Source organism: Bos indicus, chromosome 29, assembly GCF_029378745.1.
Source record: "Bos indicus isolate NIAB-ARS_2022 breed Sahiwal x Tharparkar chromosome 29, NIAB-ARS_B.indTharparkar_mat_pri_1.0, whole genome shotgun sequence".
Lineage (NCBI taxonomy): Eukaryota > Metazoa > Chordata > Mammalia > Artiodactyla > Bovidae > Bos > Bos indicus.
The window spans coordinates 39208756-39225520 of record NC_091788.1 but is presented as its reverse complement, the minus strand read 5'-3'; the positions used below and the strand labels follow the sequence as shown (position 1 = coordinate 39225520).

At 44.6% G+C, this 16765-nt stretch overlaps 1 long non-coding RNA gene and 1 pseudogene across 1 annotated transcript in view; one reads left to right on the top strand and one right to left on the bottom strand.

Annotated features, from left to right (window-relative positions):
* The window catches only part of LOC139180669 (uncharacterized), a 34294-nt gene that overhangs the window by 2635 nt on the left and 14894 nt on the right, over positions 1–16765 (bottom strand). The window contains exon 2 of the long non-coding RNA XR_011564923.1: positions 6334–6410. This is a non-coding gene — a long non-coding RNA (uncharacterized lncRNA). The remainder of the gene's footprint in view (positions 1–6333; positions 6411–16765) is intronic.
* LOC109554680 (pregnancy-associated glycoprotein 1-like) lies at positions 6648–15523 on the top strand (annotated as a pseudogene).

Below are 16765 nucleotides of genomic sequence, written 5' to 3'. Positions count from 1 at the left end.
CCTTTGACTGCAAGGAGATCCAACCAGTCCATTCTGAAGGAGATCAGCCCTGGGATTTCTTTGGAGGGAATGATGCTGAAGCTGAAACTCCAGTACTTTGGCCACCTCATGCAAAGAGTTAACTCATTGGAAAAGACTCTGATGCTGGGAGGGATTGGGGGCAGGAGGAGAAGGGGACGACAGAGGATGAGATGGCTGGATGGCATCACTGACTCCATGGACATGAGTCTGAGTGAACTCCGGGAGTTGGTGATGAACAGGGAGGCCTGGCGTGCTGCGATTCATGGGGTTGCAAAGAGTCGGACACGACTGTGACTGAACTGAACTGATCTGAACTGAACTGTTCCTCTCCCAATTATAATGTCATTTATCTGTTCAGAAACAGGGAGGAAGCAGGGTGGTTTGTCTTACAGAATGTCCCACTATGGGGTTTAGAGCAGGAGTCCACAATACCAGCACAGTGGGTCAGGACCAGTACCAGTCCTTGGTCTATTAGAAACCAGACCTCCACAGCAGGAGCTGAGCTGCAAGCCAGTGAATGAGGCTTCATCTGTATTATAGCTACTCTCCATCACTCTTTCATCACCCCCAGAAGGGACAGTCTAGCTTGTTTTCCTGGAACTGTTTGTAGTTATATAATCTATGCTTAATAGAAACAAAAATAGCATAAATATTGTTGACTGTTTTCCTTTCTTGGTGCTCAGAATGGTGAGTTGGTGCCCTAGCCATGTATCACAGTGACAAATAAGATGTTGCCTGTTAACATTTGGACACATTCAGCCAGCTTAAAATGAAATATTAAATAAGCTAAAATCATGAGATCCAGCCCCATCCTTCATGGGAAATAGAAGAAGAAAGGGTGGAAGCAGTGACAGATTTCTTCATCTTAGCCTCTAAAACCACTGTGGATGGTGCCTGCAGCCATGAAATCAGAGGGTGATTGCTTCTTGGCAGGAAAGCTATGACAAACAGTGTGTTGAGAAGCAGAAACATCATTCTGCCCAACAAACTGGTAGATGTTTGGCCTTTTCATTTAGATTCCTCAACTTTCTGTCCAGGTCCCATTGGTCTTTGAAGTCCCTCAGCTTTCTGGTCCTTCAAGATTCCCAAGATTAATCTGTGCATTTCTTTACCCAGTCCTAAAATCAGCCATCTCTAAGAAACCATGCATTGTCTGATGGGAAATGCATTTAGAAGCTACACGTTAGACCTCAGAATAGTCACTGTTATCAAGTTGTCATTGCTTCTAGGCTTTATAGTGGTCAGAGTAGGAAGCACACATTTTCCTTAAAAATTAAATAAAAAGGAATATAATTAGTTGGTACAAACTTATGCTTTCAGTTCAAGATTTAAGACAGCACGGTTTGAATTAAACTTCTTTATGTTATGTGTGAACCTCTTTTTCTAGCCACTAAAAGTCTTACTTCTGAACATTAGTTTTAATTATTGTCTTGCTTTTACTTGTTAACTTATATATGACTAAGTCACAATAACAGAAACAATATTGGGAACAATAAGTGGTTGAAATATTGCTCTCCTCAGCTCTGATGGTGGTGCAGATGCATGGCAGCTGCAATGGCAATGCAGAAGCCTGGTGAAGAGGAACTACCCCACATCCAAATCAGGGCCAGCAGCCGAGAGGAGCTACCCTACATCCAAGGTATGGTGCAGTGGCTACACTTTGCAGGAGCAGCCATGAAGAGATACCCCACGTCCAAGGTAAGAGAAAACCAAATAAGAGGGTAGGCCCTGAGAGAGGGAATCAGAGGGCAGACAGACTGAAACCACAATCACAGACAACAAGCCAATCTGTCACACGGATCATAGCCTTGTCTAACTCAATGAAACTAAGCCATGCCCTGTGGGGCCACCCAAGACGGATGGGTCATGGTGGAGTGTATGTGGTCCACTGGAGAAGGGAATGGCAAACCACTTCAATATTCTTGCCTTGAGAACCCCATGAACAGTATGATAAGGCAAAAAGATAGAACACTGAAAGATGAACTCCCCAGGTCAGTAGGTGCCCAATATGCTACTGGAGATCAGTGGAGAAATAACTTCAGAAAGAATGAAGGGATGGAGCCAAAACAAAGACAACACCCAGTTGAGGGTGGGACTGGTGATAGAAGCAAGATAAGATGCTGTAGAGAGCAATATTGCACAGGAACCTGGATTGTACGGTCCATGAATCAAAGCAAATTGGGATTCCCTAGTGGCTCCCAATTTGCCTTGATTCATGGACCTTACAATCCAGGTTCCTATGCAATATTGCTCTCTACAAGGGAAATTAGAAGTAGTCAAACAGGAGATGACAAGAGTGAACATAGACATTCGAGGAATCCAAGAACTAAGATGGACTGGAATCGGTGAATTTAACTCAGATGACCATTATATCTACTACTGTGGGCAGGAATCCCTTAGAAGAAATGGAGTAGATAACATAGTTAACAAAAGAGTCTCAAATACAGTACTTGGATGCAATCTCAAAAATGACAGTATGATCTCTGTTCATTTCCAAGGCAAACCATTCAATGTGATGGTAATCCAAGTCTATGCCCTGATCAGTAATGCTGAAGAAGCTGAAGTTGAACAGTTCTATGAAGACCTAAAAGACCTTCTAGAACTAAAACTCCTAAAAGATGTCATTTTCATCATAGGGGACTGGAATGCAAAAGTAGGAGTCAAGAAACACCAGGAGTAACACAAAAATTTGGCCTTGGAGTACAGAATGAAGCAGGGCAAAGGCTAATAGAGTTCTACAAAGAGAATGCACTGGTCATAACCAACACCCTCTTCCAACAACACAAGAGAAGACTCTACACATGGACATCACCAGATGGTCGACACGAAAATCAGATTTATTATATGCTTTGCAGCCAAAAATGGAGAAGCTCTATACAGTCAGCAGAAACAAGACTGGGAGCTGACGGTGGCTCAGAACATGAACACACTTATTTCCAAATTCAGACTGAAAGTGAAGAAAGTGGAGAAAAGCACTAAAACATTCACATATGACCTAAATCAAATCCCTTATGACTATACAGAGGAAGTGAGAAATAGATTTAAGGGACTAGATCTAATAGACAGAATGCCTGATGAACTATGGACAGAGGTTCATGACATTGTACAGGAGACAGGAATCAAGACCATCCCCAGAAAAAGAAATGCAAAATAACAAAATGGCTGTCTGAGGAGGCCTTACAGATAGCTGTGAAAAGAAGGGAAGCAAAAATCAAAGGAGAAAAGCAAAGATATACCCATTTGAATGCAGAGTTCCCACGAATAGCAAGGAGAGATAAGAAAGCCTTCCTCAGCAATCAATGCAAAGAAATAGAGGAAAACAATAGAAGGGGAAAGACTAGAGATCTCTTCTAGAAAATTAGAGATACCAAGGGAATAGTCCATGCAAAGATGGGCTCAATAAAGGACAGAAATGGTATGGACCTAACAGAAGCAGAAGATATTAAGAAGAGCTGGAAAGAATACACAGAAGAACTGTACAAAACAGATCTTCATGACCCAGATAATCACGATGGTGTGATTACTCACCTATAGCCAGACATCCTGGAATGTGAAGTCAAATGGGCCATAGATAGCATCATTATGAACAAAGCTAGTGGAGGTGATGGAATTCCAGTTGAGCTCTTTCAAATCCTGAAAGATGATGCTGTGAAAGTGCTGTACTCACTATGCCAGCAAATTTGGAAACTCAGCAGTGGCCACAGGATTGGAAAAGGTCAGTTTTCATTCTGATCCCAAAGAAAGGCAGTACCAAAGAATGCTCAAACTACAGCACAATTGCACTCATCTCACACGCTAGTAAAGTAATGCTCAAAATTATCCAAGCCAGGCTTCAGCAGTACATGAACCATGAACTTCCAAATGATCAAGCTGGTTTTAGAAAAGTCAGAGGAACCAGACATCATATTGACAACATCTGATGGATTATCAAAACAGCAAGAGAATTCCAGAAAATCACCTTCTTCTGCTTTACTGACTATGCCAAAGCCTTTGACTGTATGGATCACAATAAAATGTGGAAAATTCTGAAAGGGATGGGAATACCAGACCAATGGACCTCCCTCTTGAGAAACCTATATGCAGACCAGGTATCAACAGTTAGAACTGGACATTTAACAACAGACTGGTTCCAAATAGGAAAGGAGTATGTCATGGTTGTATAGTGTCACCCTGTTTATTTAAGTTGTATGCAGAGTACATCATGAAAACACTGTCCTGGAGGAAGCACAGGTTGGAATCAAGATTGCCAGGAGAAATTTCAATAACCTCAGATATGCAGATGACACCGCCTTTATGGCAGAAAGTGAAGAAGAACTAAAGAACCTCTTGATAAAGGTGAAAGAGGAGAATGAAAAAGTTGGCTTAAAGCTCAACATTTAGAAAACTAAGATCATGGCATCCAATCCCATTACTTTATGGCCAATAGATGGGGAATAGTGGAGACAGTGGTTGACTTAATTTTTCTGGGCTCAAAAATCACTGCAGATGTTGATTGCAGCCATGAAATTAAAGCACATTTACACCTTGGAAGGAAAGTTGTAACCAACCTAGAAAGCATATTGAAAAGCAGAAACGTTACTATGTCAACAAACGTCCATGTAGTCAAGGCTATGGTTTTTCCAGTGGTCATGTACGGATGTGAGAGTTAGGCTATAAAGAAAGCTGAGCCCCAAAGAACTGATGCTTTTGAACTGTGGTGTTGGAGAAGACTCTTGAGCATCCGTTGTACTGCAAGGAGATCCAACCAGTCCATCCTTAAGGAAATCAGTCCAAATGTTCACTGGAAGGACTGATGCTTAAGCTGAAACTCCAATATTTTGGCCACCTGATGTGAAGAGCTGACTCATTTGAAAAGACCCTGATGTTGGGAAAGATTGAGGGCAGGAGGAGAAGGGGATGACAGAGGATGAGATGGTTTGATGGCATCACCAACTCAATGGACATGAGTATGTGTGGACTCCGGTAGTTCGTGATGGACAGGGAGGCCTTGTGTGCTGCCGTTTATGGGCTCACAAAGAGTTGGACATGACTGAGCAACGGAACTGAACTGAAGTTGTTGAATATAGTGTCACATTTCTTTCCTTTTTTTCTTTTGGTTTTCTTTGTTTTTGTTTTTGATGTGATGTATTTTTTGTTTTTCCTTAGAAGATATTCTACTCTGAATGTAGTCATGAGTCTGAATTATAAAGCCAATTAAGTAATGTGTTGTTATAGGTAGCTAGTCAACAACAAGTTGATGAAAATAGATTTATTAGTCTTGTTCTCAATTTGTTCAGTTCAGTTCAGTCCTTCAGTTGTGTCTATCTCTTTGCAATGCCATAGACTGCAGCATGCCAGGCTTCCCTACCCATCACCAACTCCCAGTAGCTTGCTGAAGCTCATGTCCATTGACTTGGTGATGCCATCCAACCATCTCATTCTCTGTCTTCCACTTCTCCTCCTGCCTTCAATCTTTCTGAATATCAGGGTTTTTTTTTCCAATGAGTCAGAATGTTTAGTATGCATTCAGTCTCTTTTTAAATCAACCAACATGAATTAAATTCCTCTCTGTCCCTACTGCACTCCCAACTCTAGGCCAGAAACAAAGACCTACAGAGACTGAAGGCTAATTTCAGCACATCACTGTGGAGATTTAGTTCCCACTGTTTTTTTGGGGGAAAAAATATTAGTTGCTAACATTAAAATCAATAGATTGTACATAAATATCCAAACTTCTGATTCTCCTGAAAACATAGGCAACTGGCATGCTTTCCAGCATGGCTGAAGTGGAGGAAAGGCTGCTTCCAGTGGTAAGGCCTGTGCTGCCCAGATTCCAACATGGCCACTTAGTCCTATTACCATATCTACTGCCTCCAGGGGCCATGAGTTTGTGAGAACTAGACTGCTAGCTCTCTTAAGATAAACAATGCTTTTGTCTTGATCAACTTTGACTTCAAAGCCTTTAACCCAGAACCTAGCACACAGTTCTTCCTTGTATGTTTGCTGGATGATGTAAAACATCTTGTGGATGTATATGACATTTCTTCCAATACTGAAACTAAGCAATTGAAGTACTGCTCTGTCCTAATTCTTTGATGCAGACTGGCATCATAGGTGACCCTGTTGTCTGCCAATAGACCCACTACCTAAAGCCAGTTGTATGTCCCTGGGCTGCCCCTGAAGTCTTGACTTTGCCATTTGACAACTTATCCTCCTAGCAATCTCATCTCCAACGAAGATAGGAATGCATATCTCATGAAGTGGCTAGGAAGATGACCTGAAACCACGAATGTCAAGCATGGCCCCTAGTATCCATTTTCATGATGTTCTTACCCTTTTTTTCCTCCAAGTAGGCAAGGTTCTCCATCTTCTTAGATGTCCATGCAGATCAGTCTGATTTTCCATCCAAGCTTCAAGAAAGAGATTACAGTTCAATTCTCTGTATTCTGAGAAGCTTCAAAGGCCACTTGCAAAGGACACTGATGAAGGTAAAGATTTTATTGAGACCTTTGTGGTTTTTTTAGATCTTTTAGTGGCCTACAGGGGAAAACTAGGGTAGGTCAGAGCATATATAACTAGGGGCTCCTGGTCACCACTACATGCTAAGAACCAAAACTTCCCTGAGTACCTGGAGCCAGGAAAGAAGCATGAAGTGGCTTGTGCTCCTCTGGCTGGTGGCCTTCTCAGAGTGCATAGTCAAGTAAGTATGGGGACTGTAAGCCACATCATGTTCCTTTCTCGGATTTTTCTTTTCATCTGTTTATTCCACCCATCAGGTTTAGAAGGGAATGGAATATTTCCCTAAGAGTCTTAAAGTTCAAATCTTTATTATTGATAAGTAACTTGCTCTAGGAACTGTAGATGCCAAGGTCTTATGTAGATTTGCATGGTTGCACAATTCTTGGGGTCCAGTCATGTCATGACCTATTGAAAATGCAACTCCTTGCAACTGTTCAGTGCACAGTCTATGCAGATGTCGATGTGGTCCTGTGGAATAGCACTTTTCTGCATTTTATTCAACATGTCCTCTTTTTTCCCTGTCTACTTAAGTGTGTATATGTCTATGTCTGCATCTCTATATCACTGTCATTTATCTCTCCATCTCTTTGGAAGGCACTGGGAATGTATTTCTCTCTGTGTTGTTTTCTTTTAAGTTTTCATTTGACACATACTTCCTTCTCAAGCCTCTGAATTTCCCTTACTTGTTCCCTACATCTTGGATTCTTTTTTCAACTCTCACTTCTCTTTCAAAGTGGAGAAAGATACATTGTTTTATATACACTGTTTTATATCTGACAAGCAGTGTGACCACAGTCAACTCAGAAACCTCTTGCATTTCAAATTGCTCCCTTGTAAAAGAGGATAAGAATCCCCCTTCTACTTCCTTCCCTGAGGTTCTATGAGAAGGATAGTGTGGGATGGCAACAGCAATGCTAATAACTGTCATGTTGAGACTTCCTATTTATCAGGTACCTTATATCCATCACTTCACTTATCCCCAAGATATTCTATTTTGAGGGTTTGTATTGTTACATTCCGCCATTTTACTGAAGGGGAAACTGAGACACCACACAGTCATATGGCTTACTCAAGATTACAGAACAGAGCCTGTATTCAAAGTGATGTCTTTGCCATGGTATATGCATAAAATTCTGATAATAATGTGCCTCATAAAAATGATTAGAAAATACACAGGGCCATTACAATGGCAATTATACCTTAACACTGACAGCTAATTGTAGCATCCTCTTTGTTTTTTTTTTTTTTTTTTTGTCAAATGTTCTGTGAAAGAATACCTCTAAGGTGAGTGAAGACCATGAGAAAAACCCTCAGTGGAAAAAACACGCTGAACAATTTCCTGAAGGAACATGCTTACAGTCTGTCCCAGATTTCTTCTTGTGATTCAAATCTAACTATTCACCCACTGAGAAACATCATGGATGTGAGTATTTTGGGGGGATGGTGCTCCATAGAGCCCCCTGGTGCTTTAGCCTAGCACTGAGGCTCATCTGGAGGTGCCTGGTGGGATGTTGGGGTTGGGGTTCCTGCAGGAGGCAGACACACTGGAAAACAGGGACCCCACCCAGAGGAGAAAGTACTCTCATCCTCAACTGTTGGTCTTGGTGACTGGGCCTGGCAATTACCAGGTGGCAGGTAAACATCCCTTTCTGTGTCAAAGATGTGTCATTACTTTGAGGGCGATTGTTCCTTAGGAACTGTGTGAGCCACTCAGTTACAGATGAAGAGTGAGCCACCACTGATCAAAAGGTAGAACCAACTGCAAAGCAACTGTGACTCCCCCGGCAGAGGAATTCAGTTTCCACAGATGCAAGAACTACAGCAGTAAAATGTTACTGAACTCGTATTCCGTGTAAGGCCATAAGGATTTAACAGTGTGGTTACTGTTTTTAGATTAGACAAAGGGCTTATTTTGTCTTCAAGAATGCCCATGCCAGCCTGAGAGATAGGCAAAGGATATATACATGTCGAATGAAAGAGTCATCTGTGTGGAGTTGATTGGATGTGGTCTGATAGAGGGAGTGGCTGGGGTTGATCCAGAACGACCTCCTGGAGAAGGGGGCACTGAGGCTCGGATTGAAGAGACTACAGACCTTCTCAAATGAAGGCACCAGGACTTCCCTGGGTGTCCAGTGGTCCTGGAGGCCCAGTGATTATGCCTCTGTGCTTCCAATGCAGGAGGTACCACTTCAATGCCTGGTCATAGAATCAATATACTGCATACAATGCAGCACAGGAAAAATATATCAAATGCAGACATCTCTGTGACCAAAGTCTGTGAGCTGCACGGTGGTGAGAAAGTGATCTCAAGAGATATGTGACACCCCGACGGAGGCAGTAGTGTGGGAATAGAGGGTAGCCAGTTCTGCACTAACCTACTCCCTCCTTTTCACTGTAGATGCTCTACGTGGGTAATATCACCATTGGAACACCCCCTCAGGAATTCCAGGTTGTTTTTGACACAGGCTCATCTGACTTGTGGGTGCCCTCTGTCTTTTGCCAAAGTCTAGCCTGTGGTGAGTACAGACACCCCCTACCCGGACCATCCTTCACTTGCCCTGTTGCCCTGTTTCCACCCTTGGCACCTGATGACACTCATCTCTTGTGTCTGCAGCTACAAAGTCTATGTTCATACACCTTCAGTCTTCCACCTTCCGGCATACCCAAAAGGTCTTCAACATCAAGTACAATACTGGAAGGATGAAAGGACTTCTTGTTTATGACACAGTTTGGGTAACAAATGCTGAGTCAGGACTGGCTATGGAATGACCCCTGCTTGCAAAACAGATGCAGGACCCTTCCTAGCCTAACTCCTATAGATATTGGCCATCTTACCCACAGGATCCTGCATCTGGGGAGATAGTGCATGTGGTGACACATGAGCAGATGAGCTAATCCAGAGAGTGACTTGAAGTGTGGACTTGCAGCTCCTCGGCCCATGAGCAGTTCAAGTCATTTTGCTGGGAGTGAGAAAATGGGAAAAAAGCACCCAATTTTATATTCACAGACTGTTCCAGGCAATTTCAGCTGATAATTGGCTTAATCCTGCAACAACCCCACACAGCAGTTACTCTGATTAGCTCATGAGACATATGAAGAAACTGAGGTGCAGACAGAAAGGGCCTTGCTGAGGGCACACATGTGGTAAAAGGTGGAGTTAGCCTGGCTTTTCAGGACTGAAGTTGCTGTGGGGTGTTTGGGGACAGGATAAAACTGATCTGGGGACCCTGGGGACAGTCAAGGGCTTCAGATATCCAGAGTGGGAAACTGGAGGCCTGAGAAGTCAAGGGGCCTGATAAATGAGTTGTCACTCTAGAGGATCCTTGAGAGTCTAATTAACCTATGGCCTGCCTCCCCCAAATTATTTGAGTAGTTCTGCTCTCTCACTTTCTCTCTCATACACACTCACACAAATACACACATATCCCCAAAGGTGAATTCCCCAGGCAGTAATTTCATAGAACCCTGCAAGTAAGATTGTGTTTTCGGCTTCTGTCTTCCTGGACAGATGCAGAATCCACAGTACCTTACAGAGAATGCAGTCCATTCTTGTCATTAGGTCACAGTGATGCCAAAGAGAAGGCTATCTTTTTCTCCACTCAGTTTGCCATAAGGTGGCACCAATGGGTCCTGGCCTGACTTGGTTGCCACACCTGTGCAGAAGCCACAAGGCCAATTTGACTCACTCAGGAGGTGTTTTTCAGAGGGTCAGATGTTTTAAAATTCACAGCCTCTCTCAAGTGGAACCCAAATTCCCCTCCCAGCTTGGTCTAATCATTTGAGTGCCACTGAAGACAGAGCCCAGCCTTAATTCCTCTCTGAGGATCTAATGGCAATGTACCCTAGCCCAGTCCTAGCCCACTTCATGTATCTGTAAGTGGGAACACTCTTCTCTCCCACAGATTGGGGACCTTGTAAGTACTGACCAGCCATTCTGTATAAGCCTGGCAGAAGTCGGGTTTGATGGTATACCTTTTGATGGTATCTCGGGCTTGAACTATCCAAACATGTCCTTCTCTGGAGCCATCCCCATCTTTGACAACCTGAAGAATGAAGGTGCCATTTCTGAGCCTGTTTTTGCCTTCTATTTGAGCAAGTAAGTCTGAGATGGACAATCACTTTATCCAAATTAGCTGTAAGATGCTTTCAGTTGCATGAAAATTATAGAACACTTGATAAAGAAGTATCCTGAGAGATAATCTAACCCAGGATAACTATGGCCCAAGGGCCCTATCTGGCTTCACCAGTGGCTTTTATAAATAACATTTTATTCCAACACACCCTGATCCTGGGCTCAAGATCAGTAAATTGGTCTCCTGGGGTGAGTAAGGAGGAAGGCTAATGGAAGGCAACAGGAAGCACGTTGAATAAAAAGCATTAGGATTTGCTTATGTATTTGATAAGGAAGTAAGGAGAAGGATAGTGGATATCTTTCTTTCCTCATTAGCATTTCACTGGGAGCCCAGGACCAGCTACCCAATTTGTAGGTTCCAGTGAAAAATGAAAGTGTGGGACACAAAACTCTGGAACCCTTGTTCAAGAAATATTAGGCATTTCAAGACAGGGAGATCAGAGGTGGGGTCCCTTCTGAGTGTGGGGCCCTTTGGACAGTAGAGGTCACGGGCCAGTGGAGCCAACTCTTGGTGACCTGAACCCACATCCTTAGAACTCCCAGGCCTTGATTTTCCTGAAAAATGACAAGGTGGATAAGGGCAAAGCCAAAAGCTTCAGCACCGTGTCCTCTGAGGGTGTCTGATCACTCAGGTCCCTGGAGGCCCAGGGCGTCTTCAGAAGACATAGTGGGTGGAGCCCAGCCAAGTGATTCAGCTTCTAACTTCCTCTGTGCCACTCACTAACCACTTACAGACCTCAGTCTGGATCTCAATACTTCCCAGACACTATTTCTGCATCTCTACGTGGGGACCTTATTAGAGCTTTGATGGGTGACAAGCACAGCTCTCAGACAGTGCTGTTTTTACTGTCCTCCAAGGATCCCCCCTCACTTCTCTCTACAGAGACAAGCAGGAGGGCAGTGTGGTGATGTTTGGTGGGGTGGACCACCGCTACTACAAGGGAGAGCTCAACTGGGTGCCATTGATCCAAGCGGGCGGCTGGAGTATACACATGGACCGGTAAGCCTCTTCCTCTAAGGGTCAGCCCAAGTGATGCTCCCACTACTGTACATGGACACAGGCAGACACACACAAATGCATTCTCAGACACACAGTCACACAGACTATACACTACCCACAATGACTCAGACAGACACACAGACACATGGAAACACATAAGCAGACACATATAAACATACACAGAGGCACATATAAACATGCATAGATAGTCAGAGACACACAAGCACACACAGAGACACATACAAACACACATACAAATAAACACACAAGCACACAGATACACAAACAATCCATGGGTTCATAATCCCCAGGCCTTCTGAGCATGGCTCTGATCAGGGTCCTAAAAGGGTACAGAGAGGTCTGTGCAGCTGGGAGAGAGCTGCATCCACTGCCCTTTGAGGTGGGGAGCAGGGTTAGAGGACTCTACATTGTGGTGAACAGACGATCAGGGAGAATTTTAGCAGCCTGAACAGAGTTATGATAAGATGACCAACAGTCCAGGGCTACCTTGGACATAGGAAGTTCTCAGTACAGATAAACGTCTGTTTAAGAACAGGGAAAGTTCTGAGCAAATGGGGAAAACTGGTCTCCTTAGGGAGCAGCTACCCAGCACTGGAGAGAGGTTGGCTGCAGTCTTAAGACATGAAAGCAACTAATAAAAAAGACACCCCACGTACCTGGGCACACAGTGGGGGGGTCTATAAGAGAATCAGGAAGGTGGGATCCAGGAGTGACCTGAGGACAAGAGGCATAATTGATTGGGTTCTGTGTGAAACCCTAGGACAAATGCTGACCTGTTCTTTGGAGTTTCTGTGGGCTAGTTATATATTTCCTGGTCAGGGTCTCAGGGTCTGAGCTGGTTGTAAGAGCAGTGCTGGGAGAAACCCTCTCCCAGAGGAGCCCCTTTCTCCCTCTACTATGAGAATCTGCTACCCTGGTGAATCTTCATCTTCACTCTGTGTGCTACCCGTTATTTGTTCCCCACCAGGTACAGCTCTCTGGATGTTTCTTATTGTTTTCTCAGTCTTCATTCAGTCATTGAACAGACAAGCACTGGGCACTGTGTGCTAGGCACTTTAGGGAGGCAAGGAGAATAAAACTTGCCCTCACATCTAAGAAGGCAGATGTACATGAAGGGACTCACCCACATAGTGAATTGTGCCTTTGGTACATGCTAGACATGAGGAGGAGGAGGCAATGGCAACCCACTCCGGTACTCTTGCCTGGAAAATTCCAGGGATGGTGGAGCCTGGTGGGCTGCTGTCTATGGGGTCACACAGAGTCAGACACGACTGAAGTGAGTTAGCAGCATCAGCAGCAGCAGACATGAGGAAGGGTCTACAGAGAGTGACCAAGACAGGAGACTTATAAACATGGGGGAAAGACTTCCCGAAAACAATACAATTAAGGTGGAATCTGGAAGATGAGAAGAAATTTGCTAGTCAAAGTGGAGTGGAGTCTTCTAGGAAGGAAGACCAGCCTGTGTCAAGGTGCAAAATATCCTGGTGTATTCAAGTACTGCATTCGAGGATGTCAAGAAAGGTGCTGTGTCAAGAGCAAAGGAAAAGAGGCCAATAGACGAAGTGCTGTTTAGGAGACAGTCAGGAAGGGGGCAGCTCTGGTGAGACTCAGAGTGACCTTGATGCCCTCTTTCTTCCACTATTTCTCAGCATCTCCATGAAAAGAAAGATTATTGCTTGTTCTGGAGGCTGTGAGGCCCTTGTGGACACCGGAACAGCACTGATCAAAGGCCCAAGAAGACTGGTCAATAATATACAGAAGCTCATGGGCGCCACGCCACGGGGTTCCAAGGTGAAGGGTCATGCCTCAGGTTCACTCCCAGTCTCCACACACAACAAGGATCTCCAGGGCCAACCTCTCTCCCTCTCTCTCTAAAAGCACTACGTTTCATGTTCTGCGGTTAATACCCTGCCCTTTATTATCTTCACCATCAACGGCATCAGCTACCCGGTGCCAGCATGAGCCTACATCCTCAAGGTGAGGGGACAATACTGAGGGGTGTTCTCAAATTGGGACTTGCAGCAACCCACGGGCTGCGGTTGGGAGGAGCGCGCCCTCTACTGGCCATCTCACACCATTGCAGATGCTGATGAGCCCTGTGGCTGGGTCAGTGACTGCCAGAAAACCAAACATTTGAGATTAAAGGGCCGTCTGGGACACTGATCTTCCTGAAATAAATATGGAGAGGCCACACCATGCTGGCATGGTGGGAGTCACAAGGAGAGGGGGACACTAAGGTCCTCAGTCCTCAAAGAGCTTCAGTTGAATCTGAACCCTTAGCTGTATGAACATGGAAGTCAGCTCTAGCAGTCCCTGTTACAAGGAGAATGGCTGGGGCCATGTTACAAGGAGAATGGCTGGGGGCATTTCCAGTGTGATGTCCCAGCATAAGTTAACAGTCTGCCTTCCCTTCTCAAGTTTTTTCTGGTTTGGATGATAAATTACATGGTCAGCTTAGTACTCGGCTGCATCTTCCCCTTGCTCTGGCCAGGTGCCTCCTTTGTGATTTGGGATACCCGACCCTCTGTGGGGAGGTTGGATACTAAGGTGAATAAAGGGTGCACAGTGACTGCTCAGCCCTGGATAGGGTGGAGGCTTCATGTCAGCTCCCTGTGGGAGTTCAGAGCAGGCTGATGGGCTCAAAGAAGGCTTTGAGGAAGAGAGGGAATTTCAGGAATTCTAATCCACAAACTCATTGAGCCATATGCAGGTTTGCTTGGTTCCAGGCAAAACTGCACTGCATTCCATGTAAATGGCATCTCAAGGTAGTCTGCACTGGGCACTGGGGACTTACTAAGGGTGATAAAGGCTACAGGTTGACCAGTGGGGAAGGGGAACCAGAGTACGTTGCCCAACCAAGCCTGGAGTGGCCAAGGAGGGTGAGTGCGGACCAAAGGAGGTTTTGTAGAGTTCCTGAGTTAAGTCTTCAGGAATGTGTTGTGGGCACTGATCTATTTAAGATGGATAACCAACAACAAGTTACTGTGTAGCACAGGGAACTCCCCTCAGTTATATGACAGCCTGGATGGGAGGGGTATCTTTGGCACCAGGATGCACGGATACATATGGCTGAGTCCCTTTACTGTCCACTTGAAACTCAGAACATTTTTAATCAGCTATACTCCAATATAAAAAAAAAAAAGTTTTTTTTTTTTTTTTTTAATAAAGTATGGATTGTGGGCATGCAGGAGGAGAACCAGCATTCTCTACAGAGAAAACAAGGAGCAGGAGTCATAAGGAGGAAACAGGGAGTGAGGAGAACTATGGACACACTTGTTCTTTTCTAAAAAATTATATTGAAGTGTGGCTGATCTTCAGTTTTGCATTAAATTCTGCTGCATTGCAATGTGATACAGATAAAAAGTGTGCTATACACATAAAATTTCTTTTCTTATTCTTTTTCATGTGGTTTATCACTGAATATTGAATATAATTCCTTACACTCTACAGTAGGACTTTGTTGTTTTTTATTCCTCTGTTTCCCCAATTCCAAATCTTCCACTCACCACACCCTTCCTCATTGCAACCTCATGTCTTGGTCCTCTTTGGTTTTGGTTGAACTCTCATATCCCCTGATGCTGAGAAAACCCCTTGATACTTACCAAAAGAGGGAAATAAAACAAATTGTGCTGGTTCTGGGTATTGGGGGGAGGTGCCGGTAAGGGCTCATGCAGACTGGAGTGTGTCTCTGACTCCTCCAGGATTCTAGAAGCCACTGCTATACAACCTTTAAAGAGAACACAGTGAGGACATCTAGAGAGATCTGGATCCTGGGTGACGTCTTCCTGAGGCTGTATTTCTCAGTCTTTGATCGAAGAAATGACAGGATTGGCCTGGCACGGGCAGTGTAAATGCTAGGAGTGGTTCAGGAATCAGTAAGGCCTCTCCTAACATACACTCACTCACCCTTTGAGCACTCCTTCCCAGGATGTGGGTGAACTGTATTTGGTGGTCTGCACACCCTATTCTCAGTAAAGAATAAAGGGTTTCACTCGTAATGGTGCTGAAACAAATTGGTGTGTCTGTTTGTGTCTGGCAGGTATACAATGATCAGGAAGGTTCTAGAACCAAGTCTGAATCAAAATTGAGAGGAGCCCTACTCCAACTGGATTCAAGGAAATGGGAGACTCATTGAAATGATTCTGGGAATCCAGGACACAAGAATCAGAGCAAATACAAAGATTTCAGTGACTGGACCCAAGAAATCAGAAGTCATCAATTCTCTCTCACTCTTGCTCTTTCGCTTCACACTTCTTTGATGGTTTTAGCCTGGCAACTTTCTTCCTTAAGGCTTCTACACCTAGTGAGGGAGTCCAAGCTACCTGCCCTAGGGTTTTAAATCCCGAAGGCATCACCTAGTAAGGAAAGAAGATTGCAGACATCAGAGTTCAAGGGTGTTCTCTGAATGACCCACCTCAGATCACATGTACAGCCCCAGATTAGGCATTCTGGCAGGGACATGGGGACTTTTCACTGGCTTTACATGGTTTTTGGCCCTGACCCAGCAGCACACATTATTGTCAATTTACTCCCGAACTACATGACTGAAGCTGGGGACAAGCAGCCCAAAGGATAGCGACTGGCAGATGGTCTAGGCCATGGAAGAGTTTGTGATGACCCACCTACTCCACCACCTCCTCATTCAGAGGAATTATAAGAGGTAATGAAACAGACTCTCTTCATCCCATCTCAGATGATCTTATCATTGGGCTTCTCCTCCAGGGGATTTTGGGTGAGGTAATTCATGCAGAGCTGGTTCCCTCTTGTTGCCACACCCCTGTCACCAGCTCTCTGCCACAAATACCTGCTCTGTCCTTTCCAGTCCTACTTGGTAAGTGGTGGTCCCAGTGGATCCCTGAGCCATCCCCTTCCTCCAGGGCCCAGAATGCCCCTTGCTTGGCCTCCAATGCTGGGGAGAATGCAACACATGTATCGGGGGACCCAGGGTACACATTGACTTCAGCCTCTCTGAGCTTCCTCCAGGTGTGGAGCTACAAAATATTTGCTTGGAGCTGCCATGGTTAGGCACTTTTGCAGTGGAAGCATCCATTCTTTCCACCTTGAGGCCCTCAGTAGATGGCTCAGCTAAGACA